This window comes from Stegostoma tigrinum, unplaced genomic scaffold (assembly GCF_030684315.1).
Source record: "Stegostoma tigrinum isolate sSteTig4 unplaced genomic scaffold, sSteTig4.hap1 scaffold_93, whole genome shotgun sequence".
NCBI lineage: Eukaryota > Metazoa > Chordata > Chondrichthyes > Orectolobiformes > Stegostomatidae > Stegostoma > Stegostoma tigrinum.
Window position 1 is genome coordinate 103,047 of NW_026728818.1, and position 27,283 is coordinate 130,329.

Genomic DNA, 27,283 nt, shown 5'->3' on the forward strand with positions numbered 1-27,283 from the left:
TCAGCGGGTCAGGGCTGCGGGGGCTAGTCCCTGTGAGCGGGCGAGGGCTGCGGGAGACAGGCGCTGTGAGCGGGTCAGGGCTGCGGGGACCAGTCCCTGTGAGCGGGTCAGGGGTGCGGGGACCAGTCCCTGTGAGCGGGTCAGGGCTGCGGGGACCAGTCCCTGTCAGGGGGTCAGGGCTGCGGGGTCCAGTCCCTGTGAGCGGGTCTGGGCTGCAGGGGACAGTGCCTGTGATCGTGTCATGGCTGCGGGGGCCAGTCCCTGTGAGCGGGTGAGGGCTGCGGTGGCAAATAGCTGTCAGGGGATCAGGGCTGCGGGGGCCAGTCCCTGTGAGCGGGTCAGGGCTGCGGGGACCAGTCCCTCTGAGCGGGTCAGGGCTGCGGGGACCAGTGCCTGTGAGCGGGTCTGGGCTGCGGGGACCAGTGCCTGTGAGCGGGTCAGGGCTGCGGGGACCAGTCCCTGTGATCGGGTCATGGCTGCGGTGGCAAATAGCTGTGAGCGGGCCAGGGCTGCGGGGGCCAGTCCCTGTGAGCGGGCCAGGGCCGCGGGGGCCAGTCCCTGTGAGCGGGTCAGGGCTGCGGGTCAAGTCCCTCTGCGCGGGTCAGGGCTGCGGGGGGCTTGTCGCAGTGAGCGGGTCAGGACTGCAGGGGGCAGGTCCCTGTGAGCGGGTCAGGACTGCAGGGGGCAAGTCGCAGTGAGCGAGTCAGGTCTGCGGGGGGCTAGTCGCAGTGAGGAGGTCAGTGCTGCAGGGGCAAGTCCCTGTCAGCGGGACAGGACTGCAGGGGGCAGGTCCCTGTGAGCGGGTCAGGACTGCAGGGGGCAAGTCGCAGTGAGCGAGTCAGGTCTGCGGGGGGCAAGTCGCAGTGAGGAGGTCAGTGCTGCGGGGGCAAGTCCCTGTCAGCGGGACAGGAGTGCAGGGGGCAGGTCCCTGTGAGCGGGTCAGGACTGCAGGGGGCAAGTCGCAGTGAGCGGGTCAGGTCTGCGGGGGGTAAGTCGCAGTGAGCAGGTCAGGGCTGCTGGGGGGCCAGTCCCTGTCAGCGGGACAGGACTGCGGGGGGCAAATCGCAGTGAGCGGGTCAGGTCTGCGGGGAGCAAGTCGCAGTGAGCGGGTCAGGGCTGCGGGGGGCAAGTCGAAGTGAGTGGGTCAGGGCTGCGGGGGGCAGTGTCGCAGTGAGCGGGTCATGGCTGCGGGGGGCCAGTCCCTGTGAGCGAGTCAGGGCTGCGGGGGGCCAGACCCTGCGAGCGGGTCAGAGCTGCGGGGGCCAGTCCCTTTCAACGGGACAGGATTGCGGGGGGCAAGTCGCAGTGAGCGGGTCAGGACTGTGGGGGCCAGTCCCTGTGAGCTGGTCAGGGCTGCGGGGGCCAGTCTCTGTCACCGGGTCAGGGCTGCGGGGGGCAAGTCGCAGTGAGCGGGTCAGGGCTGTTGGGGGCCGGTCCCCGTGAGCGGGTCAGGGCTGCGGGGGGCTGGTCGCCCTGAGCGGGTCAGGGCTGCGGGGGGCAGGTCGCAGTGTTCGGGTGAGGTCTGCGGGTGGCAAGTCGCAGTGAGCGGGTCAGGGCAGCGGGGGGCCAGTTGCAGTGAGCGGGTCAGGGCTGCGTGGGGCAAGTCGCAGTGAGCGGGTCAGGACTGCGGGGGGCAAGTCGCAGTGAGCGGGTCAGGGCTTCGGGGGGCAGGTCGGAGTGAGCGGGTCAGGGCTGTGGGGGGCAGGTCGGAGTGAGCGGTTCAGGGCTGTGGGGGGCAGGTCGCAGTGCCCGGGTCAGGGCTGCGGGGGCCATTTGCAGTGAGCGGGTCAGGACTGCGGGGGGCAAGTCGCAGTGAGCGGGTCAGGTGTGCGGGGTCAAGTCGCAGTGAGCGGGTCAGGGCGGCGGGGGGGCCAGTCCCTGTGAGCGGGTCCGGGCTGCAGGGGCCAGTCCCTATCAGCGGAACAGGACTGCGGGGGCAAATCGCAGTGAGCCGGTCAGGTCTGCGGGGAGCAAGTCGAAGTGAGCGGGTCAGGGCTGAGGGGGGCAGTGTCGCAGTGAGCGGGTCATGGCTGCGGGGGGCCAGTCACTGTGCGCGAGTCAGGGCTGCGGGGGGCCAGTCCCTGTGAGCGAGTCAGGGCTGCGGCGGCCAGTCCCTGTGAGCGGGTCAGGGCTGCGGCGGGCCAGTCCCTGTGAGCGAGTCAGGGCGCGGGGGGCAAGTCGCAGTGAGCGCGTCAGGGCTGCGGGGGGCAGTGTCGCAGTGAGTGGGTCAGGGCTGCGGGGGCCAGTCCATGTGAGCGGGTCAGGGCTGACGGGGGGGCCGGTCCCCCTGAGCGGGTGAGGACTGCGGGGGGGAAGTCGCAGTGAGCGGGTCAGGGCTGCGGGGGCAAGTCCCTGTCACGGGACAGGACTGCGGGGGCAAAGTCCCTGTCAGCGGGACAGGACTGCGGGGGGCAAGTCGCAGTGAGCGGGTCAGGACTGCGGGGGGCAAGTCGCAGTGAGCGGGTCAGGTGTGCGGGGGGCAAGTCGCAGTGAGCGGGTCAGGTGTGCGGGGGGCAAGTCACAGTGAGCGGGTCAGGGCTGCGGGGGGCCAGTCCCTCTGAGCGGGTCAGGGCTGCAGGGGCCAGTCCATGTCAGCGGGTTGGACTGCGGGGGGCTAGTCGCAGTGAGCGGGTCAGGGTTGCGGGGTGCAAGTCGCAGTGAGCGGGTCAGGGCTGCGGGGGCAAGTCCCTGTCAGCGGGTGAGGTCTGCGGGGGGCAAGTCGCAGTGAGCGGGTCAGGGCAGCAGGGGGCCAGTCGCAGGGAGCGGGTCAGGACTGCGGGGGGCAAGTCGCAGTGAGCGGGTCACGTCTGCGGGGGGTAAGTCACAGTCAGCGGGTCACGGCTGCGGGGGGCCAGTCGCTGTGAGCGGGTCAGGGCTGTGGGGGTAAGTCCCTGTCAGCGGGTCAGGGCTGCGGATGGCAAGTCGCAGTGAGCGAGTCAGGGCTGCGAGGGGCAGTGTCGCAATGAGCGGGACAGGGCTGTGGGGGGCCGGTCCCCCTGAGCGGGTCAGGGCTGCGGGGGGCCGGTCCCCCTGAGCGGGTCAGGGCCGCGGCAGGCAAGTCCCTGTCAGCGGCACAGGGCTGCGGGGGGCAAGTCGCAGTGAGCGGGTCAGGGCTGCGGGGTGCAGTGTCGCACTGAGCGGGTCAGGGCTGCGGGGGCAAGTACCTGTCAGCGGGACAGGATTGCGGGGGGCAAGTCGCAGTGAGCGGGTCAGGGCTGTGGGGGGCCGGTCCCCGTGAGCGGTTCAGGGCTGCGGGGGGCCAGTCCCCCTGAGCGGGTCAGGGCTGCGGGGGGCAGGTCGCAGTGTTTGGGTGAGGTCTGCGGGTGGCAAGTCGCAGTGAGCGGGTCAGGGCAGCGGGGGGCCAGTTGCAGGGAGCGAGTCAGGGCTTCGGGGGGCAGGTCGGAGTGAGCGGGTCAGGGCTGTGGGGGGCAGGTCGCAGTGCCCGGGTCAGGGCTGCGGGGGCCATTTGCAGTGAGCGGGTTAGGACTGCGGGGGGCAAGTCGCAGTGAGCGGGTCAGGGCGGCGGGGGGGCCAGTCCCTGTGAGCGGGACAGGACTGCGGGGCTAAGTCGCAGTGAGCAGGTCAGGACTGCGGGGGGCAAATCGCAGTGAGCGGGTCAGGTCTGCGGGGAGCAAGTCGCAGTGAGCGGGTCAGGGCTGCGGGGGGCAAGTCAAAGTGAGCGGGTCATGGCTGCGGCGGGCCAGTCCCTGTGAGCGAGTCAGGGCTGCGGGGGTCAGTGTCGCAGTGAGTGGGTCAGGGCTGCGGCGGGCCAGTCCATGTGAGCGGGTCAGGGCTGACGGGGGGGCCGGTCCCCCTGAGCGGGTGAGGACTGCGGGGGGGAAGTCGCAGTGAGCGGGTCAGGGCTGCGGGGGGCAGTGTCACAGTGAGCGGGTCAGGGCTGCAGGGGCAAGTCCCTGTCACGGGACAGGACTGCGGAGGGCAAGTGGCAGTGAGCGGGTCAGGGCTGCGGGGGGCCAGTCCCTGTGAGCTGGTCAGGGCTGCAGGGGCCAGTCACTGTCACCGGGTCAGGTCTGCAGGGGGGCCGGTCCCCCTGAGCGGGTCAGGGCTGCGGGGGGCAAATCGCAGTGAGCGGGTGAGGTCTGCGGGGGTCAAGTCGCAGTGAGCGGGTCAGGGCTGCGGGGACAAATCCCTGTCAGCGGGACAGGACTGCGGAGGGCAAGTCGCAGTGAGCGGGTCAGGGCTGCGGGGGCCGGTCACTGTCAGCGGGATAGGACTGCGGGGGGCAAGTCCCTGTCAGCGGGTCAGGGCAGCGGGGGGGCAAGTCGCAGTGAGCGGGTGAGGTCTGTGGGGGTCAAGTCGCAGTGAGCGGGTCAGCGCAGCGGGGGGCCAATCGCAGGGAGCAGGTCAGGACTGCGGGGGGCAAGCCGCAGCGAGCGGTTCAGCGCTGCGGGGGCAAGTCCCTGTCAGCGGGACAGGACTGCGGGGGGCAAGTCGCAGTGAGGGGGTCAGGGCTGCCGGGGCCAGTCGCTGTGAGCGGATCAGGGCTGCGGGTGGCAAGTCGCAGTGAGCGGGTCAGGTCTGCGGGTGGCAAGTCGCAGTGAAATGGGTCAGGTCTGCAGGGGGCAAGTCGCAGTGAGCGGGTCAGGTCTGCGGGGGCCAGTCCCTGTGAGCAGTTCAGGGCTGCAGGCACCAGTCCCTCTGAGAGGGTCAGGACTGCGGGGGGCAGTGTCGCAGTGAGTGTGTCAGGGCAGCGGGGGGCAAGTCGCAGTGAGCGGGTCAGGGCTGCCGGGGCCAGTCGCTGTGAGCGGATCAGGGCTGCGGGGGGCAAGTAGCAGTGAGCGGGTCAGGTCTGCGGGTGGCAAGTCGAAGTGAAATGGGTCAGGTCTGCAGGGGGCAAGTCGCAGTGAGCGGGTCAGGTCTGCGGGTGCCAGTCCCTGTGAGCAGTTCAGGGCTGCAGAGACCAGTCCCTCTGAGGGGGTCAGGACTGCGGGGGACAGTGTCGCAGTGAGTGTGTCAGGGCAGCGGGGGCCAGTTGCAGTGAGCGGGTCAGGACTGCGGGGGACAAGTCCCTGTGAGCGGGTCAGGACTGCGGGGGGCAAGTCGCAGTGAGCGGGTCAGGGCCAGTCCCTGTGAGCTGGTCAGGGCGGCGGGGGCCAGTCCCTTTCACCGGGTCAGGCCTGCGGGGGGCAAGTCGCAGTGAGCGGGTCAGGGCTGCGGGGGCCAGTCCCTGTCAGCGTGTCAGGGCTGCGGGGCCAAGTCCCTGTCAGCGGGACAGGGCTGAGGGGGGCAAGTCGCAGTGAGCGGGTCAGGGCTGCGTGGTGCAAGTTGCAGTGAGCGGGTCAGGGCTGTGGGGGGGCCAGTCGCAGTGAGCGGGTCAGGGCTGCGGGGGTAAGTCCCTGTCAGCGGGACAGGACAGCGGGGGGCAAGTCGCAGTGAGCGGGTCAGGGCTGCAGGGGGCCAGTCGCAGTGAGCGGGACAGGACTGCGGGGGGCCAGTTGCAGTGAGCGGGTCACGTCTGCGGGGGGTAAGTCGCAGTGAGCGGGACAGGACTGCGGGGGCAAGTCCCCGTGAGCGGGTCGAGGTTCGGGGGTCCGGACCCCCTGAGCGGATCAGGGCTGCGGGGGGCAAGTAGCAGTGAGCGGGTCAGGTCTGCGGGTGGCAAGTCGAAGTGAAATGGGTCAGGTCTGCAGGGGGCAAGTCGCAGTGAGCGGGTCAGGTCTGCGGGGGCCAGTCCCTGTGAGCAGTTCAGGGCTGCAGGGACCAGTCCCTCTGAGGGGGTCAGGACTGCGGGGGACAGTGTCGCAGTGAGCGTGTCAGGGCAGCGGGGGGCCAGTACCCGTGAGCGGGTCTCGGCTGCGGGGGGGCGGGTCGCAGTGAGCGGGTCAGGGCTGCGGGGGGCAGGTCGCAGTGAGCGGGTCAGGGCTGCGGGGGGGCCAGTCGCAGTGAGCAGGCCAGGGCTGCGGGGGCAAATCCCTGTCAGCGGGACAGGACTGCGGGGGCAAGTCGCAGTGAGCGGGTCAGGGCTGCGGGGGGGCAGTGTCGCAGTGAGCGGGTCAGGGCTGCGGGGGCCAGTCCCACTCAGCGGGTCAGGGCTGCGGTGGGGGAGTGGCGCAGTGAGCGGGTCAGGATGCGGGGGCCAGTCACTGTCAGCGGGATAGGACTGCGGGGGGCAAGTCCCTGTCAGCGGGTCAGGGCAGCGGGGGGCAAGTCGCAGTGAGCGGGTCAGGGCTGCGAGTGGCAGTGTCGCAGTGAGCGGGTCAGGGCTGCGGGGGGCAAGTCGCAGTCAGCGGGTCAGGGCTGCGGGGGGCAGTCGCAGTGAGCGGGTCAGGGCTGCGGGGGCAAGTCAATGTGAGCGGGACAGGACTGCGGGGGCAAGTCCCCGTGAGCGGGTCAGGGCTGCGGGGTGCAAGTCACAGTGAGCGGGTCAGGGCTGCGGGGGGCCAGTCGCAGCGAGTGGGTCAGGGCTGCGGGGGCCAGTTGCAGTGAGCGGGTCAGGACTGCGGAGGGGAAAGTCGCAGTGAGCGGGTCAGGGCTGCGGGGGCAAGTCAATGTGAGCGGGACAGGACTGCGGGGGCAAGTCCCCGTGAGCGGGTCAGGGCTGCGGGGGGCCAGTCGCAGCGAGCGGGTCAGGGCTGCGGGGGCCAGTTGCAGTGAGCGGGTCAGGACTGCGGAGGGGAAAGTCGCAGTGAGCGGGTCACGTCTGCGGGGGACAAGTCCCTGTGAGCGGGTCAGGACTGCGGGGGGCAAGTCGCAGTGAGCGGGTCAGGGCCAGTCCCTGTGAGCTGGTCAGGGCGGCGGGGGCCAGTCCCTTTCACCGGGTCAGGCCTGCGGGGGGCAAGTCGCAGTGAGCGGGTCAGGGCTGCGGGGGCCAGTCTCTGTCAGCGTGTCAGGGCTGCGGGGGGCAAGTCACAGTGAGCGGGTCAGGGCTGCGTGGTGCAAGTCGCAGTGAGCGGGTCAGGGCTGCGGGGGCAAGTCCCTGTCAGCGGGACAGGACAGCGGGGGGCAAGTCGCAGTGAGCGGGTCAGGGCTGCGGGGGGCCAGTCGCAGTGAGCGGGACAGGACTGCGGGGGGCCAGTTGCAGTGAGCGGGTCACGTCTGCGGGGGGTAAGTCGCAGTGAGCGGGACAGGACTGCGGGGGCAAGTCCCCGTGAGCGGGTCGGGGTTCGGGGGTCCGGACCCCCTGAGCGGATGAGGACTGCGGGGGGCAAGTCGCAGTGAGCGGGTCAGGGCTGCGTGGTGCAAGTTGCAGTGAGCGGGTCAGGACTGCGGGGGGCAAGTCGCAGTGAGCGGGTCAGGGCTGCGGGGGCCGGTCCCCGTGAGCGGGTCGGGGTTCGGGGGTCCGGACCCCCTGAGCGGATGAGGACTGCGGGGGGCAAGTCGCAGTGAGCGGGTCAGGGCAGCAGGGGGCCGGTCCCCGTGAGCGGGTCGGGGTTCGGGGGTCCGGACCCCCTGAGCGGGTGAGGACTGCGGGGGTCAAGTCGCAGTGAGCGGGTCAGGGCTGCGGGGGGCAGTGTTGCAATGAGCGGGTCAGGGCTGCGGGGGACCGGTCCCCTGAGCGGGACAGGACTGCGGGGGCCAGTCTCTGTCACCGGGTCAGGGCTGCGGGGGGCCGGTCCCCGTGAGCGGGTCAGGGCTGCGGGGGTCAAGTCGCAGTGAGCGGGTCAGCGCAGCGGGGGGCCAGTCGCAGGGAGCAGGTCAGGACTGCGGGAGGCAAGCCACAGCGAGCGGGTCAGGGCTGCGGGGGCAAGTCCCTGTCAGCAGGACAGGACTGCGGGGGGCAAGTCGCAGTGAGTGGGTCAGGGCTGCCGGGGCCAGTCGCTGTGAGCAGATCAGGGCTGCGGGGGGCAAGTCGCAGTGAAATGGGTCAGGTCTGCAGGGGGCAAGTCGCAGTGAGCGGGTCAGGTCTGCGGGGGCCAGTCCCTGTGAGCAGTTCAGGGCTGCAGGGACCAGTCCCTCTGAGGGGGTCAGGACTGCGGGGGGCAGTGTCGCAGTGAGCGGGTCAGGGCTGCGGGGGGCAGTGTCGCAGTGAGCGGGTCAGGGCTGCGGGGGGGCCAGTCGCAGTGAGCAGGCCAGGGCTGCGGGGGCAAGTCCCTGTCAGCGGGACAGGACTGCGGGGGCAAGTCGCAGTGAGCGGGTCAGGGCTGCGGGGGGCAGTGTCGCAGTGAGCGGGTCAGGGCTGCGGGGGGCAGTGTCGCAGTGAGCGGGTCAGGGCTGCGGGGGCCAGTCCCTGTGAGCGGGTCAGGGCTGCGGGGGCCAGTCCCACTCAGCGGGTCAGGCCTGCGGGGGGCAAGTCGCAGTGAGCGGGTCAGGGCTGCGGGGGGCAGCGTCGCAGTGAGCGGGTCAGGGCTGCGGGGAACAAGTCCCTGTGAGCGGGTCAGGACTGCGGGGGGCAAGTCGCAGTGAGCGGGTCAGGGCTGTGGGGGCAAGTCCCTGTGAGCTGGTCAGGGCTGCGGGGGCCAGTCCCTTTCACCGGGTCAGGCCTGCGGGGGAAAAGTTCCTGTGAGCGGGTCAGGACTGCGGGGGGCAAGTCGCAGTGAGCGGGTCAGGGCTGTGGGGGCCAGTTCCTGTGAGCGGGTCAGGGTGCGGGGACCAGTCCCTGTGAGTGGGTCAGGGCTGCGGGGGAAAAGTCGGTGAGTGGGTCAGGGCTGCCGGGGGCAGTGTCACAGTGAGCTGTTCAGGGCTGCGGGGGGCCAGTCCCCATGAGCGGATCTGGGCTGCGGGGGCTGGTCGCAGTGAGCGGTTCAGGGCTGCGGGGGGGCAGGTCGCAGTGAGCGGGTCAGGGCTGCGGGGGGGCCAGTCGCAGTGAGCGGGTCAGGGCTGCGGGGGGCCAGTCGCAGTGAGCGGGTCAGGGCTGCGGGGGGCCAGTCGCAGTGAGCGGGTCAGGGCTGCTGGGGGCCTGTCCCTGTGAGCGGGTCTGGGCTGCGGGAACCAGTCCCTGTGAGCGGGTCAGGGCTGCGGGGGGCCAGTCCCTGTGAGCGGGTCAGGGCTGCGGGGGGCCAGTCCCTGTGAGCGGGTCAGGGCTGTGGGGGGCAAGTGACAGTGAGTGGGACAGGACTGCAAGGGGCAAGTCCCTGTCAGCAGGTCAGGACTGCGGGGGGCAAGTCGCAGTGAGCGGGTCAGGGCTGCGGGGGGAAAGTCGCAGTGAGCGGGTCAGGGCTGCGGGGGGCAGTGTCGCAGTGAGCCGGTCAGGGCTGTGGGCGGACAGCCCGCGTGAGCGGGTCAGGGCTGCGGGGGGCAGTGTTGCAGTGAGCGGGTCAGGGCTGCGGGGGCAAGTCGCTTTGAGCGGTTCAGGACTGCGGGGGGCAAGTCACAGTGAGTGGGTCAGGTCTGCGGGGGGCAAGTCGCAGTGAGCGGGTCAGGGCTGCGGGGGCAAGTCCCTGTCAGCGGGACAGGACTGCAAGGGGGAAGTCCCTGTCAGCGGGTCAGGTCTGCGGGGGGCAGGTCGCAGTGAGCGGGTCAGGACTGTCGGGGGCAAGTCGCAGTGAGCGGGTCAGGACTGCAGGGGGCAAGTCGCAGTGAGCGGGTCAGGGCTGCGGGGGCTCGTCCCTCTGAGCGGATCTGGCTGCGGGGGCAAGTCCCTCTGAGCGGGTCAGGGCTGCGGGGGCCACTCCCTCTGAGCGGGTCAGGGCGGCGGGCGCCAGTCCCTCTGAGCGGTTCAGGGCTGCAGGGGCCAGTCCCTCTGAGCAGGAGACAGTGACACCTGTCCAAGTCAGGCAGGGAATCCACTTCCATCAGTCACCACCCCTATTCCCCACAGTCACGGCATCACATTGCACTCAGTCACTGCATCCCATTTCCCTCAGTCAGTGCATCCCATTACATTCAGTCACTGCATCCCATTTCACTCAGTCACTGCATCCCATTTCACTCAGTCACCGCCCCTTTTCACTCAGTCACTGCGTCCCATTTCCCGCGAGCACTGCGTCCCATTTCACTCAGTCACTGCATCCCATTACACTCAGTCACTGCATCCCATTACACTCAGTCACTGCATCCCACTACACTCAGTCACTGCATCCCACTACACTCAGTCACTGCATCCCATTACAATCAGTCACAGCATCACAGTTCCCTCAGTCACTGCATCCCATTTCACTCAGTCACTGCACCCCATTTCACTCAGTCACTGCATCACATTTCACTCAGTCACTGCGTCCTATTTCCCTCAGTCACTGCGTCCCATTACCCTCAGTCACTGCGTCCCATTTCCCTCAGTCACTGCGTCCCATTTCCCTCAGTCACTGCAACCCATTTCACTCAGTCACTGTATCCCGTTTCTCACTGACACTTCATCAAATTTCCGTCAGATACTGCATCCCACTTGCGCAGTCACTGCATCCCATTTCACTCAGTCACTGCAGCTCATGTCACTCTCTTACTGCATGCAATTTCCATCAGTCTCTGCATCTCATGTCACTCATTCAGTGCATCCCATTTCACTCAGTCACTGCATCCCATTTCCCTCAGTCACTGCATCCCAATTCCCTCAGTCACTACATCCCATTTCAGTCAGTCACTCCCTCCCATTTCTGTCAGTCACTCCCTCCCATTTCAGTCAGTCACTGCATCCCATTTCCCTCAGTCAATGGATCCCATTTCACTCAGTCACTGCATCCCATTTCACTCAGTCACTGCATCCCATTTCACTCAGTCACGGCATCCCATTTCACTCAGTCACGGCATCCCATTTCACTCAGTCACTCCCTCCCATTTCAGTCAGTCACTCCCATTTCAGTCAGTCACTGCATCCCATTTCACGCAGTCACTGCATCCCATATCCCATAGTCACTGCATCTCCTTTCCTCAGTCACTGCATCCCATTTCACTCAGTCACTGTGTCCCGTTTCTCACTGACACTTCATCAAATTTCCATCAGATACTGCATCCCACTTGCGCAGTCACTGCATCCCATTTCACTCAGTCACTGCAGCTGATGTCACTCTCTTACTGCATGCGATTTCCATCAGTCTCTGCATCTCATTTCTCACAATCACTGCATCCCATTTCACTCAGTGAGTTAATCACATTTCACTCAGTCACTGCATCCCATTTCCCTCAGTCACTGTATCCCGTTTCTCACTGACGCTGCATTCAATTTCCGTCAGGTACTGCAACCCATTTCCTCAGTCACTGCCTCCCATTTTCCACATTCACTGCATCTCCTTTCCCACATTCACTGCATCTCCTGTCCCTCAGTCACTGCATCCCACTTAACAGAGACAGTGAGTACTATTCAGCTGAGACAGTGCATCCGTTTCCGTCAGTCACCGCACCCTATTCCCCACAGTCACCACATTCCATTTCCCTCAGTCACCGCATCCCATTTCACTCAGTCACTTGATCCCATTTCCCTCAATCACTGCATCCCATTGCCCTCAGTCACTGCATCCCATTGCCCTCAGTCACTGCATCCCATTGCCCTCAGTCACTGCATCCCATTGCCCTCAGTCACTCCCATTTCAGTCAGTCACTGCATCCCATTTCCCTCAGTCACTGCATCCCATTCCCCACATTCACTGCATCTCCTGTCCCTCAGTCACTGCATCCCACTTAACAGAGACAGTGAGTACTATTCAGCTGAGACAGTGCATCCGTTTCCGTCAGTCACCGCACCCTATTCCCCACAGTCACCACATTCCATTTCCCTCAGTCACCGCATCCCATTTCACTCAGTCACTTGATCCCATTTCCCTCAATCACTGCATCCCATTGCCCTCAGTCACTGCATCCCATTGCCCTCAGTCACTGCATCCCATTTCACTCAGTAACTGCATCCCATTTCACTCAGCCACTGCGTCCCATTTCCCCCAGTCACTGCGTCCCATTTCCCTCAGTCACTGCGTCCCATTTCTCTCAGTCACTACATCCCATTTCCCTCAGCCACCGCATCCCATTTCACTCAGTCACTGCATCCCATTTCACTCAGTCACTGCATCCCATTACACTCAGTCACTGCATCCCATTTCACTCAGTCACTGCATCCCATTTCACTCAGTCACTGCACCCCATTTCACTCAGTCACTGCACCCCATTTCACTCAGTCACTGCACCCCATTTCACTCAGTCACTGCATCCCATTTCACTCAGTCACTGCATCCCATTTCACGAAGTCACTGACTCCCATTTCACTCAGTCACTGACTCCCATTTCACTCAGTCACTGACTCCCATTTCACTCAGTCACTCCATCCCATTTCACTCAGACACTCCATCCCATTTCAGTCAGTCACTGCATCCCATTTCACTCAGTCACTGCACCCCATTTCACTCAGTCACTGCATCCATTTCCCATATTCAGTGCGTCTCCTTTCCCTCTGTCACAGCATCCCATTTCACTCAGTCATTGCAACCCATTTCCCACAGTCACTGCATCTCCATTCCCTCAGTCACTGCATCGCATTATCCTCAGTCACAGCATCCCGTGTCCCTAAGTCACAGCATCCCACTTCACTCAGTCAGAGCATCCCATTTCGCTCAGTCACTGCATCCCATTTAACTGAGACAGTGAATCTTATTGAACTGAGACAGTGCATCCCATTACACTCAGACACAGCATTCCATTTCCCACAGTCACTGCATCTCCTTCCCCTCAGTCACTACACCTCCTTCCCCTCAGCCACTGCATCCCATTCCCCTCAGTCACTGCCTCCCATTTCCATCAGCCACTGCATCCCATTCCCCTCACTCACTGCCTCCCATTTCACTCAGTCACTGCCTCCCATTTCACTCAGTCACTGCCTCCCATTTCACTAAGTCACTGCAACCCATTTCCATCAGCCACTGCATCCCATTACCCTCAGTCACTGCATCACATTTCACACAGACACTGCATCGCATTTCACTCAGTCACAGCATCCCATTTCACTCAGTGACTGCGTCCCATTACACTCAGTCACTGCGTCCCATTTCCCTCAGTCACTGCAACCCATTTCCCACAGTCACTGCATCCCATTTCCCACAGTCACTGCATCCCATTACCCTCAGTCACAGTATCCCATTTCCATCAGTCACAGCATCCCAATTCACTCAGTGAGTGCATCCCATTTCACTCAGTCACTGCCTCCCACTTCACGCAATCACTGCATCCCATTTCACCGAGTCACTGCCTCCCACTTCACACAGTCACTGCCTCCCACTTCACCCAGTCACTGCCACCCATTTCACTCAGTCACTGCCACCCACTTCACTCAGTCACTGCATCTCCTTTTGGCAGTGACTGCATCGCATTTCACTCAGTCACTGCATTACATTACCCTCAGTCACAGCATCCCATTTCACTCAGTGACTGCCACCCATTTCACTCAGTCACTGTAACCTACTTCACTCAGTCACTGCCTCCCACTTCACTCAGTCACTGCCTCCCAATTCACTCAGTCACTGCCTCCCATTTCAGTCAGTCACTGCCTCCCATTTCAGTCAGTCACTCCCTCCCATTTCAGACAGTCACTCCCTCCCATTTCCCTCAGTCACTGCATCCAATTTCCCACATTCACTGCATGTCCTTTCCCTCAGTCACTGCATCCCATTTAACGAAGACAGTGAACACTATTCAGCTGAGGCAGTGCATCCGTTTCCGTTAGTCACCGCACCCTATTCCCCACAGTCACCGCATTCCATTTCCCTCAGTCACCGCACCCCATTTCATTCAGTCACTACATCCCATTTCATTCAGTCACTACATCCCATTTCATTCCGTCACTGCATCCCATTTCATTCCGTCACTGCATCCCATTTCACTCAGTCACTGCATCCCATTACCATCCATCACTGCATCCCATTTCACTCAGTCACTGCCTCCCATTTCACTCAGCCACTGCCTCCCATTTCACTCAGCCACTGCCTCCCATTTCACTCAGTCACTGCCTGCCTTTTCACTCAGTCACTGCATCCCATTTCCCTCGGTCACTGCACCCCGTTTCACTCGGTCACTGCGTCCGTTTCACTCGGTCACTGCGTCCCATTTCACTCAGTCACTGCCTCCCATATCACTAAGTCACTGCAACCCATTTCCATCAGCCACTGCATCCCATTACCCTCAGTCACTGCATCACATTTCACACAGACACTGCATCGCATTTCCCTCAGTCACAGCATCCCATTTCACTCAGTGACTGCGTCCCATTACACTCAGTCACTGCGTCCCATTTCCCTCAGTCACTGCAACCCATTTCCCACAGTCACTGCATCCCATTTCCCACAGTCACTGCATCCCATTACCCTCAGTCACAGTATCCCATTTCCATCAGTCACAGCATCCCAATTCACTCAGTGAGTGCATCCCATTTCACTAAGTCACTGCCTCCCACTTCACGGAATCACTGCATCCCATTTCACCGAGTCACTGCCTCCCACTTCACCCAGTCACTGCCACCCATTTCACTCAGTCACTGCCACCCACTTCACTCAGTCTCTGCATCCCATTTCACCGAGTCACTGCCTCCCATTTCACTCAGTCACTGCCTCCCATTTCACTAAGTCACTGCAACCCATTTCCATCAGCCACTGCATCCCATTTCACTCAGCCACGGCATCCCATTTCACTCAGCCACGGCATCCCATTTCACTCAGCCACGGCATCCCATTTCACTCAGTGACTGCATCCCATTTCACTGAGCCACTGCATCCCATTTCACTCAGTCACTGCGTCCCATTTTCCTCCGTCATTGTGTCCCATTTCCCACAGTCACTGCATCTCCTTTCCTCAGTCACAGCTTGCCATTTCCCACAGTCACTGAATCACCTTTCCCACAGTCACTGCATCCCATTCCACTGAGTCACAGCATCCCATTTCCCTCAGTCCCTGCATCGCATTTCACTCAGTCACTGCACCCCATTTCACTCAGCCACTGCATCCCATTTCACTCAGTCACTGCATCGCATTTCACTCAATCACTGCAACCCGTTTCCAAAAGTCACTGCGTCTCCTTTCCTTCAGCCACTGCATCCCAATTCCCTCAGTCACTGCATCCCATTTCACTCAGTCACTGCATCCCATTTCACTCAGTCACTGCATCCCATTTCACTCAGCCACTGCTTCCCATTTCACTCAGCCACTGCTTCCCATTTCACTCAGCCACTGCATCCCATTTCACTCAGCGACTGCATCCCATTTCACTCCGTCCACTGCATCACATTTCACTCAGTCACTGCATCCCATTTCACTCAGTCACTGCCTCCCATTTCACTCAGTCACTGCATCCTATTTCACTCAATCACTGCAACCCGTTTCCAAAAGTCACTGCGTCTCCTTTCCTTCAGCCACTGCATCCCAATTCCCTCAGTCACTGCATCCGATTTCACTCAGTCACTGCATCCCATTTCACTCAGCCACTGCATCCCATTTCCCTCAGCGACTGCATCCCATTTCACTCCGTCCACTGCATCACATTTCACTCAGTCACTGCATCCCATTTCACGCAGTCACTGCATCCCATTTCACTCAGTCACTGCATCCCATTTCACTCAGCGACTGCATCACATTTCACTCAGTCACTGCATCCCATTTCACTCAGTCACTGCCTCCCATTTCACTCAGTCACTGCATCCCATTTCCCAAAGTCACTGCCTCCCATTTCACTCAGTCACTGCCTCCCATTTCACTCAGTCACTGCCTCCCATTTCACTCAGTCACTGCATCCCATTCCCCACATTCACTGCATCTCCTGTCCCTCAGTCACTGCATCCCACTTAACAGAGACAGTGAGTACTATTCAGCTGAGACAGTGCATCCGTTTCCGTCAGTCACCGCACCCTATTCCCCACAGTCACCACATTCCATTTCCCTCAGTCACCGCATCCCATTTCACTCAGTCACTTGATCCCATTTCCCTCAATCACTGCATCCCATTGCCCTCAGTCACTGCATCCCATTGCCCTCAGTCACTGCATCCCATTTCACTCAGTAACTGCATCCCATTTCACTCAGTAACTGCATCCCATTTCACTCAGCCACTGCGTCCCATTTCCCCCAGTCACTGCGTCCCATTTCCCTCAGTCACTGCGTCCCATTTCTCTCAGTCACTACATCCCATTTCCCTCAGCCACCGCATCCCATTTCACTCAGTCACTGCATCCCATTTCACTCAGTCACTGCATCCCATTACACTCAGTCACTGCATCCCATTTCACTCAGTCACTGCATCCCATTTCACTCAGTCACTGCACCCCATTTCACTCAGTCACTGCACCCCATTTCACTCAGTCACTGCACCCCATTTCACTCAGTCACTGCATCCCATTTCACTCAGTCACTGCATCCCATTTCACGAAGTCACTGCCTCCCATTTCACTCAGTCACTGACTCCCATTTCACTCAGTCACTGACTCCCATTTCACTCAGTCACTCCATCCCATTTCACTCAGACACTCCATCCCATTTCACTCAGTCACTGCATCCCATTTCCCACATTCAGTGCGTCTCCTTTCCCTCTGTCACAGCATCCCATTTCACTCAGTCACTGCATCTCCATTCCCTCAGTCACTGCATCGCATTATCCTCAGTCACTGCATCCCATGTCCCTAAGTCACAGCATCCCACTTCACTTAGTCAGAGCATCCCATTTCACTCAGTCACTGCATCCCATTTAACTGAGACAGTGAATCTTATTGAACTGAGACAGTGCATCCCATTACACTCAGACACAGCATTCCATTTCCCACAGTCACTGCATCTCCTTCCCCTCAGTCACTACATCTCCTTCCCCTCAGCCGCTGCATCCCATTCCCCTCAGTCACTGCCTCCCATTTCCATCAGCCACTGCATCCCATTCCCCTCAGTCACTGCCTCCCATTTCACTCAGTCACTGCCTCCCATTTCACTAAGTCACTGCAACCCATTTCCATCAGCCACTGCATCCCATTACCCTCAGTCACTGCATCACATTTCACACAGACACTGCTTCCCATTTCCCTCAGTCACTGCAACCCATTTCCCAAAGTCACTGCATCCCATTTCACTCAGTCACTGCCTCCCATTTCACTCAGTCACTCCATCCCATTTCATTCAGTCACTGCATCCCATTTCAGGCAGTCACTGCATCCCATTTCAGGCAGTCACTGCATACCATTTCCCATCGTCACTGCATCTCCTTTCCTCAGTGACTCCATCCCATTTCACTCAGTCACTGCATCACATTTCACTCAGTCACTGCATCACATTTCACTCAGTCACTGCATCACATTTCACTCAGTCACTGCATCACATTTCACTCAGTCATTGCAACCCATTTCCCACAGTCACTGCATCTCCATTCCCTCAGTCACTGCATCGCATTACCCTCAGTCACAGCATCCCATGTCCCTAAGTCACAGCATCCCTTTTCACTCAGTCACTGCATCCCATTTAACTGAGACAGTGAATCTCATTGAACTGAGACAGTGCATTCCATTTCCCACGGTCACTGCATCCCATTTCCATCAGCCACTGCATCCCATTCCCCTCAGTCACTGCCTCCCATTTCACTCAGTCACTCCCTCCCATTTCAGGCAGTCACTGCATACCATTTCCCATCGTCACGGCATCTCCTTTCCTCAGTGACTCCATCCCATTTCACTCAGTCACTGCATCACATTTCACTCAGTCACTGCATCACATTTCACTCAGTCATTGCAATCCATTTCCCACAGTCACTGCATCTCCATTCCCTCAGTCACTGCATCGCATTACCCTAAGTCACAGCATCCCACTTCACTCAGTCAGAGCATCACATTTCACTCAGTCACTGACTCCCATTTAACTGAGACAGTGAATCTCATTGAACTGAGACAGTGCATCCCATTACACTCAGACACAGCATTCCATTTCCCACAGTCACTGCATCTCCTTCCCCTCAGTCACTGCATCTCATTTCCCTCAGTCACTGCATCTCATTTCCCTCAGTCACTGCATCCCATTCCCCTCAGTCACTGGCTCCCATTTCACTCAGTCACTGCCTCCCATTTCACTCAGTCACTGCATCCCATTTCACTCAGTCACTGCCTCCCATTTCACGAAGTCACTGCAACCCATTTCCATCAGCCACTGCATCCCATTACCCTCAGTCACTGCATCACATTTCACACAGACACTGCATCACATTTCCCTCAGTCACAGCATCCCATTTCACTCAGTGACTGCGTCCCATTTCCCTCAGTCACTGCAACCCATTTCCCACAGTCAATGCATCCCATTTCCCACAGTCACTGCATCCCATTACCCTCAGTCACAGTATCCCATTTCCATCAGTAACAGCATCCCAATTCACTCAGTGAGGGCATCCCATTTCACTCAGTCACTGCCTCCCACTTCACGAAATCACTGCATCCCATTTCACCGAGTCACTGCCTCCCACTTCACCCAGTCACTGCCACCCATTTCACTCAGTCACTGCCACCCACTTCACTCAGTCTCTGCATCCCATTTCACCGACTCACTGCCTCCCACTTCACACAGTCACTGCCTCCCTCTTCACCCAGTCACTGCCACCCATTTCACTCAGTCACTGCCACCCACTTCACTCAGTCACTGCATCTCCTTTTGGCAGTAACTGCATCGCATTTCACTCAGTCACTGCATTACATTACCCTCAGTCACAGCATCCCATTTCACTCAGTGACTGCCTCCCACTTCACTCAGTCACTGCCTCCCAATTCACTCAGTCACTGCCTCCCATTTCAGTCAGTCACTCCCCCCGATTTCAGACAGTCACTCCCTCCCATTTCCCTCAGTCACTGCATCCAATTTCCCACATTCACTGCATGTCCTTTCCCTCAGTCACTGCATCCCATTTAACGAAGACAGTGAACACTATTCAGCTGAGGCAGTGCATCCGTTTCCGTTAGTCACCGCACCCTATTCCCCACAGTCACCGCATTCAATTTCCCTCAGTCACCACATCCCATTTCATTCAGTCACTACATCCCATTTCATTCCGTCACTGCATCCCATTTCACTCAGTCACTGCCTCCCATTCACTCAGCCACTGCCTCCCATTTCACTCAGCCACTGCCTCCCATTTCACTCAGCCACTGCCTCCCATTTCACTCAGCCACTGCCTCCCATTTCACTCAGTCACTGCCTCCCATTTCACTCAGTCACTGCCTCCCATTTCACTCAGTCACTGCCTCCCATTTCACTCAGTCACTACCTGCCATTTCACTCAATCACTGCCTGCCTTTTCACTCAGTCACTGCATCCCATTTCCCTCAGTCACTGCACCCCGTTTCACTCGGTCACTGCGTCCGTTTCACTCGGTCACTGCGTCCCATTTCACTCGGTCAATGCGTCCCATTTCACTCAGCCACGGCATCCCATTTCACTCAGCCACGGCGTCCCATTTCACTCAGCCACGGCATCCCATTTCACTTCGCCACGGCATCCCATTTCACTCAGCCACAGCATCCCATTTCACTCAGTGACTGCATCCCATTTCACTGAGCCACTGCATCCCATTTCACTCAGTCACTGCGTCCCATTTTCCTCCGTCATTGTGTCCCATTTCCCACAGTCACTGCATCTCCTTTCCTCAGTCACAGCTTGCCATTTCCCACAGTCACTGAATCACCTTTCCCACAGTCACTGCATCCCATTCCACTGAGTCACAGCATCCCATTTCCCTCAGTCCCTGCATCGCATTTCACTCAGTCACTGCACCCCATTTCACTCAGCCACTGCATCCCATTTCACTCAGTCACTGCATCGCATTTCACTCAATCACTGCACCCTATTTCACTCAATCACTGCAACCCGTTTCCAAAAGTCACTGCGTCTCCTTTCCTTCAGCCACTGCATCCCATTTCACTCAGTCACTGCCTCCCATTTCACTCAGCGACTGCATCCCATTTCACTCCGTCCACTGCATCACATTTCACTCAGTCACTGCATCCCATTTCACTCAGTCACTGCATCCCATTTCACTCAGTCACTGCATCCCATTTCACTCAGTCACTGCCTCCCATTTCACTCAGTCACTGCCTCCCATTTCACTCAGCCACTGCCTCCCATTTCACTCAGCCACTGCCTCCCATTTCACTCAGTCACTGCCTCCCATTTCACTCAGTCACTGCCTCCCATTTCACTCAGTCACTGCCTGCCATTTCACTCAGTCACTGCCTGCCTTTTCACTCAGTCACTGCATCCCATTTCCCTCAGTCACTGCACCCCGTTTCACTCGGTCACTGCGTCCGTTTCACTTGGTCACTGCGTCCCATTTCACTCGGTCAATGCGTCCCATTTCACACAGCCACCGCGTCCCATTTCACTCAGCCACGGCGTCCCATTTCACTCAGCCACGGCATCCCATTTCACTTCGCCACGGCATCCCATTTCACTCAGCCACGGCATCCCATTTCACTCCGTCCACTGCATCACATTTCACTCAGTCACTGCATCCCATTTCACTCAGTCACTGCCTCCCATTTCACTCAGTCACTGCATCCCATTTCACTCAGTCACTGCCTCCCATTTCACTCAGTCACTGACTCCCATTTCACTCAGTCACTGCATCCTATTTCACTCAATCACTGCAACCCGTTTCCAAAAGTCACTGCGTCTCCTTTCCTTCAGCCACTGCATCCCAATTCCCTCAGTCACTGCATCCCATTTCACGCAGTCACTGCATCCCATTTCACTCAGTCACTGCATCCCATTTCACTCAGCGACTGCAGCCCATTTCACTCAGCGACTGCAGCCCATTTCACTCCGTCCACTGCATCACATTTCACTCAGTCACTGCATCACATTTCACTCAGTCACTGCATCACATTTCACTCAGTCACTGCCTCCCATTTCACTCAGTCACTGCATCCCATTTCCCAAAGTCACTGCCTCCCATTTCACTCAGTCACTGCATCCCATTTCACTCAGTCACTGCCTCCCATTTCACTCAGTCACTCCATCCCATTTCATTCAGTCACTGCATCCCATTTCAGGCAGTCACTGCATACCATTTCCCATCGTCACTGCATCTCCTTTCCTCAGTGACTCCATCCCATTTCCCTCAGTCCCTGCATCGCATTTCACTCAGTCACTGCACCCCATTTCACTCAGCCACTGCATCCCATTTCACTCAGTCACTGCATCGCATTTCACTCAATCACTGCATCCTATTTCACTCAATCACTGCAACCCGTTTCCAAAAGTCACTGCGTCTCCTTTCCTTCAGCCACTGCATCCCAATTCCCTCAGTCACTGCATCCCATTTCACTCAGTCACTGCATCCCATTTCACTCAGCCACTGCATCCCATTTCACTCAGCGACTGCATCCCATTTCACTCCGTCCACTGCATCACATTTCACTCAGTCACTGCATCCCATTTCACTCAGTCACTGCATCACATTTCACTCAGTCACTGCATCCCATTTCACTCAGTCACTGCCTCCCATTTCACTCAGTCACTGACTCCCATTTCACTCAGTCACTGCATCCTATTTCACTCAATCACTGCAACCCATTTCCAAAAGTCACTGCGTCTCCTTTCCTTCAGCCACTGCATCCCAATTCCCTCTGTCACTGCATCCCATTTCACGCAGTCACTGCATCCCATTTCACTCAGTCACTGCATCCCATTTCACTCAGTCACTGCATCCCATTTCACTCAGCGACTGCATCCCATTTCACTCAGCGACTGCAGCCCATTTCACTCCGTCCACTGCATCACATTTCACTCAGTGACTGCATCACATTTCACTCAGTCACTGCATCCCATTTCACTCAGTCACTGCCTCCCATTTCACTCAGTCACTGCATCCCATTTCCCAAAGTCACTGCCTCCCATTTCACTCAGTCATTGCCTCCCATTTCACTCAGTCACTGCCTCCCATTTCACTCAGTCACTGCATCCCATTCCCCACATTCACTGCATCTCCTGTCCCTCAGTCACTGCATCCCACTTAACAGAGACAGTGAGTACTATTCAGCTGAGACAGTGCATCCGTTTCCGTCAATCACCGCACCCTATTCCCCACAGTCAACACATTCCATTTCCCTCAGTCACCGCATCCCATTTCACTCAGTCACTTGGTCCCATTTCCCTCAATCACTGCATCCCATTGCCCTCAGTCACTGCATCCCATTGCCCTCAGTCACTGCGTCCCATTTCACTCAGTAACTGCGTCCCATTTCACTCAGCCACTGCGTCCCATTTCCCCCAGTCACTGCGTCCCATTTCCCTCAGTCACTGCGTTCCATTTCTCTCAGTCACTACATCCCATTTCCCTCAGCCACCGCATCCCATTTCACTCAGTCACTGCCTCCCATTTCACTCAGTCACTGCATCCCATTTCCCAAAGTCACTGCCTCCCATTTCACTCAGTCACTGCCTCCCATTTCACTCAGTCACTGCCTCCCATTTCACTCAGTCACTGCATCCCATTCCCCACATTCACTGCATCTCCTGTCCCTCAGTCACTGCATCCCACTTAACAGAGACAGTGAGTACTATTCAGCTGAGACAGTGCATCCGTTTCCGTCAATCACCGCACCCTATTCCCCACAGTCAACACATTCCATTTCCCTCAGTCACCGCATCCCATTTCACTCAGTCACTTGGTCCCATTTCCCTCAATCACTGCATCCCATTGCCCTCAGTCACTGCATCCCATTTCACTCAGTAACTGCGTCCCATTTCACTCAGCCACTGCGTCCCATTTCCCCCAGTCACTGCGTCCCATTTCCCTCAGTCACTGCGTCCCATTTCTCTCAGTCACTACATCCCATTTCCCTCAGCCACCGCATCCCATTTCACTCAGTCACTGCATCCCATTTCACTCAGTCACTGCATCCCATTACACTCAGTCACTGCATCCCATTTCACTCAGTCACTGCACCCCATTTCACTCAGTCACTGCACCCCATTCCACTCAGTCACTGCATCCCATTTCACTCAGTCACTGCATCCCATTTCACTCAGTCACTGCCTCCCATTTCACTCAGTCACTGACTCCCATTTCACTCAGTCACTCCATCCCATTTCACTCAGACACTCCATCCCATTTCAGTCAGTCAATGCATCCCATTTCACTCAGTCACTGCACCCCATTTCACTCAGTCACTGCATCCCATTTCCCACATTCAGTGCGTCTCCTTTCCCTCTGTCACAGCATCCCATTTCACTCAGTCACTGCATCTCCATTCCCTCAGTCACTGCATCGCATTATCCTCAGTCACTGCATCCCATGTCCCTAAGTCACAGCATCCCACTTCACTTAGTCAGAGCATCCCATTTCACTCAGTCACTGCATCCCATTTAACTGAGACAGTGAATCTTATTGAACTGAGACAGTGCATCCCATTACACTCAGACACAGCATTCCATTTCCCACAGTCACTGCATCTCCTTCCCCTCAGTCACTACATCTCCTTCCCCTCAGCCACTGCATCCCATTCCCCTCAGTCACTGCCTCCCATTTCCATCAGCCACTGCATCCCATTCCCCTCAGTCACTGCCTCCCATTTCACTAAGTCACTGCAACCCATTTCCATCAGCCACTGCATCCCATTACCCTCAGTCACAGCATCCCATTTCACTCAGTGACTGCGTCCCATTTCACTCAGTCAATTTGTCCCATTACACTTAGTCAATTCGTCAAATTACACTCAGTCACTGCGTCCCATTACACTCAGTCACTGCATCCCATTTCCCATATTCAGTGCGTCTCCTTTCCCTCTGTCACAGCATCCCATTTCACTCAGTCATTGCAACCCATTTCCCACAGTCACTGCATCTCCATTCCCTCAGTCACAGCATCCCATGTCCCTAAGTCACAGCATCCCACTTCACTTAGTCAGAGCATCCCATTTCACTCAGTCACTGCATCCCATTTAACTGAGACAGTGAATCTTATTGAACTGAGACAGTGCATCCCATTACACTCAGACACAGCATTCCATTTCCCACAGTCACTGCATCTCCTTCCCCTCAGTCACTACATCTCCTTCCCCTCAGCCACTGCATCCCATTCCCCTCAGTCACTGCCTCCCATTTCCATCAGCCACTGCATCCCATTCCCCTCAGTCACTGCCTCCCATTTCACTAAGTCACTGCAACCCATTTCCATCAGCCACTGCATCCCATTACCCTCAGTCACAGCATCCCATTTCACTCAGTGACTGCGTCCCATTTCACTCAGTCAATTTGTCCCATTACACTTAGTCAATTCGTCAAAATACACTCAGTCACTGCGTCCCATTGCACTCAGTCACTGCATCCCATTTCCCATATTCAGTGCGTCTCCTTTCCCTCTGTCACAGCATCCCATTTCACTCAGTCATTGCAACCCATTTCCCACAGTCACTGCATCTCCATTCCCTCAGTCACAGCATCCCATGTCCCTAAGTCACAGCATCCCACTTCACTCAGTCAGAGCATCCCATTTCACTCAGTCACTGCATCCCATTTAACTGAGACAGTGAATCTTATTGAACTGAGACAGTGCATCCCATTACACTCAGACACAGCATTCCATTTCCCACAGTCACTGCATCTCCTTCCCCTCAGTCACTACATCTCCTTCCCCTCAGCCACTGCATCCCATTCCCCTCAGTCACTGCCTCCCATTTCCATCAGCCACTGCATCCCATTCCCCTCAGTCACTGCCTCCCATTTCACTCAGTCACTGCCTCCCATTTCACTCAGTCACTGCCTCCCATTTCACGAAGTCACTGCAACCCATTTCCATCAGCCACTGCATCCCATTACCCTCAGTCACTGAATCACATTTCACACAGACACTGCATCACATTTCCCTCAGTCACAGCATCCCATTTCACTCAGTGACTGCATCCCATTTCACACAGCCACTGCATCCCATTTCACTCAGTCACTGCAGCTCATTTCACTCAGTCACTGCAGCTCATTTCACTCAGACACTGCACCCCATTTCACTGAGACACTGCATCCCATTACCATCAGTCACTGCACCCCATTTCACTGAGACACTGCATCCCATTACCATCAGTCACTGCATCCCATTACCCTTAGTCACTGCATCCCATTACCATCAGTCACTGCATCCCATTACCCTCAGTCACTGCATCCCATTTCCCTCAGTCACTGCATCCCATTTCGCTCAGTCACTGCATCCCATTTCGCTCAGTCACTGAATCCCAGTTCACTCAGTCACTACATCTCCTTTCCATCAGCCACTGCATCCCATTTCCCTCAGTCACTGCATCCCATTTCCATCGGTCACTGCCCCCATTTCCTTCAATCACTGCATCCCATTCCACTCAGTCACTGCATCCCATCTCACTCAGTCACTGCATCTCCTTTCCCTCAGTCAGTGCATCTCCTTTCTTGCAGTCACTGCATCTCATTACCCTCACTCACTGCATCCCATGACCCTCACTCACTGCATCCCATTACCCTCACTCACTGCATCTCATTACCCTCAGTCACTGCATCCCATTACCAAGAGTCACTGCATCCCATTTCCCACAGTCAGTGAATCTCCTTTCCCTCAGTCACTGCATCCTATTTCCCACAGTCACTGCATCTCCTTTTGTCATTCACGGCATCCCATTTCACTCAGTCACTGCATCCCATTTCCATCAATCACTGCATCCCATTTCCCTCAGTCACTACAACCCATTTCCCGCAGTCACTGCAAACTATTTCACTCAGACACTGCATCCCATTTCCCTCAGTCAGTGCATCCCATTTCCATAAGTCGCTGCATCCCATTTCCACAAGCCACTGCATCCCATTACCCTCAGTCACTGCATCCCAGTTCACACAGTCACTGCATCCAATTTCACTGAGTCACTGCATCCCGTTTCACTGAGTCACTGAATCGCATTTGTTGTTCTCACTTGAATGCAATGGTCATGAATCTCCTCCAATGGCTGGTCATGTATTTCCAATGCAAAATTTTACCAAGTTTTGATTTTCAATTTTGATTACATGTGTTTCCTCTATTCTATAAGATGCTGCAATAAACTCAAATTTGATAAATCATAATTCAACCACCATTACCTACAGAGTTAATTTCATCAAACAGATCCAATTAGAATTGTCACATTCCCAAATCCTGATTCAAGTTTTTCTAATTATGGGCCACGTGGTTAAGAAAAAAGACACTTAGAATCAGAGAGATGTACAGTCGGGAAACAGATCCTTTGGCACAATTTGTCTATGTTGACCAGATATCCTAAATTAATTTAGTCCCATTTGCCAGCATTTGGCCCATATTCCTCTCAACCCATCCTATTCATATACCCATCCACATGCCTTTTAAACGTACAAGCCTCCACCACTTCCTCTGGCAGCTCATTCCATACATGCACCACTATGAAAAAAATCCGGTCCATTTTAAATCTTCCCTCTCTCATTTTTAACCTTTTCCCTCCAGTTTTGGCTTCCAGCAACCCGGGGAAAAGATCTTGGCTGTTCGCTCTATCCACGTCCCTCGTAATTGTATAAACTTCTATATGGTCAGCCCTGAACTCCAAAGTTCCAAGAAATAGCTGCCTGTTCAAGCCCACGGTATACCTCCAACCTCCGATGCTCGTAACATCCTTGTAGATCTTCTCTGAACCCTTTCAAGTTTACAACATACAACAATACAGCGCAGAACAGGCTCTTCGGCCCTCAATGTTGCGCCGACATCCTTCCTCTCGCAAGGAGACCAAAATCGATTGCAGTATTCCAAAAGCAGCCGAACCAACGTCCTATATCGCTGCGAAGTGATCTCCCAACTCCTATACTCAATGCACTGACCGATAAAGGCGAGCACACCAAATGTCTCCTTCATATCCTTTCTACCGGTGGCTGTACTTTGATGGAACTACGAAACTGCACTCCAGTGTCTCTTTCTTAAGCAACTCTCCCCACAACCTTCAGTGTATACGTGTTGCCCTGATTTGCCTTTCCAAAATGTAGCACCTCACATTTATCTAACCTCAACTCAATCTGCCACTCCTCAGTTTATTGGCCCTTGTCAATGTCCCATTGTATTCTGAGGTGACCTTCTTGGCTGGCTACTACACCTTCAATCATTGGGAAACTTACTAACCACACCTTCTATTTTCATATCCAAATCATTGCATCACTTCAACTCCCCCTCCCACTCCCTGGACGACATGTCCATCCTGGGCCTCTTCCAGTGTCACAACCACACCACCCAGAAACTGGAGGAGTAGCACCTCCTATTCCGCCTCGGGAGCTTCCAACTCAATAGCCTTAATATGGACTTTGCCACCCTCAAAATCTCCCCACCCGCCAGCCTCATCCCAAGATGCAATTCTTGTGTCTCAAACGCTAGTTCCTCCCCTCATCCCCGCCTCCATGACCTGTCCGCCTTCTCTCCCACCTATCCACTCCTCCCACCTCACTGACCAACTCCCAC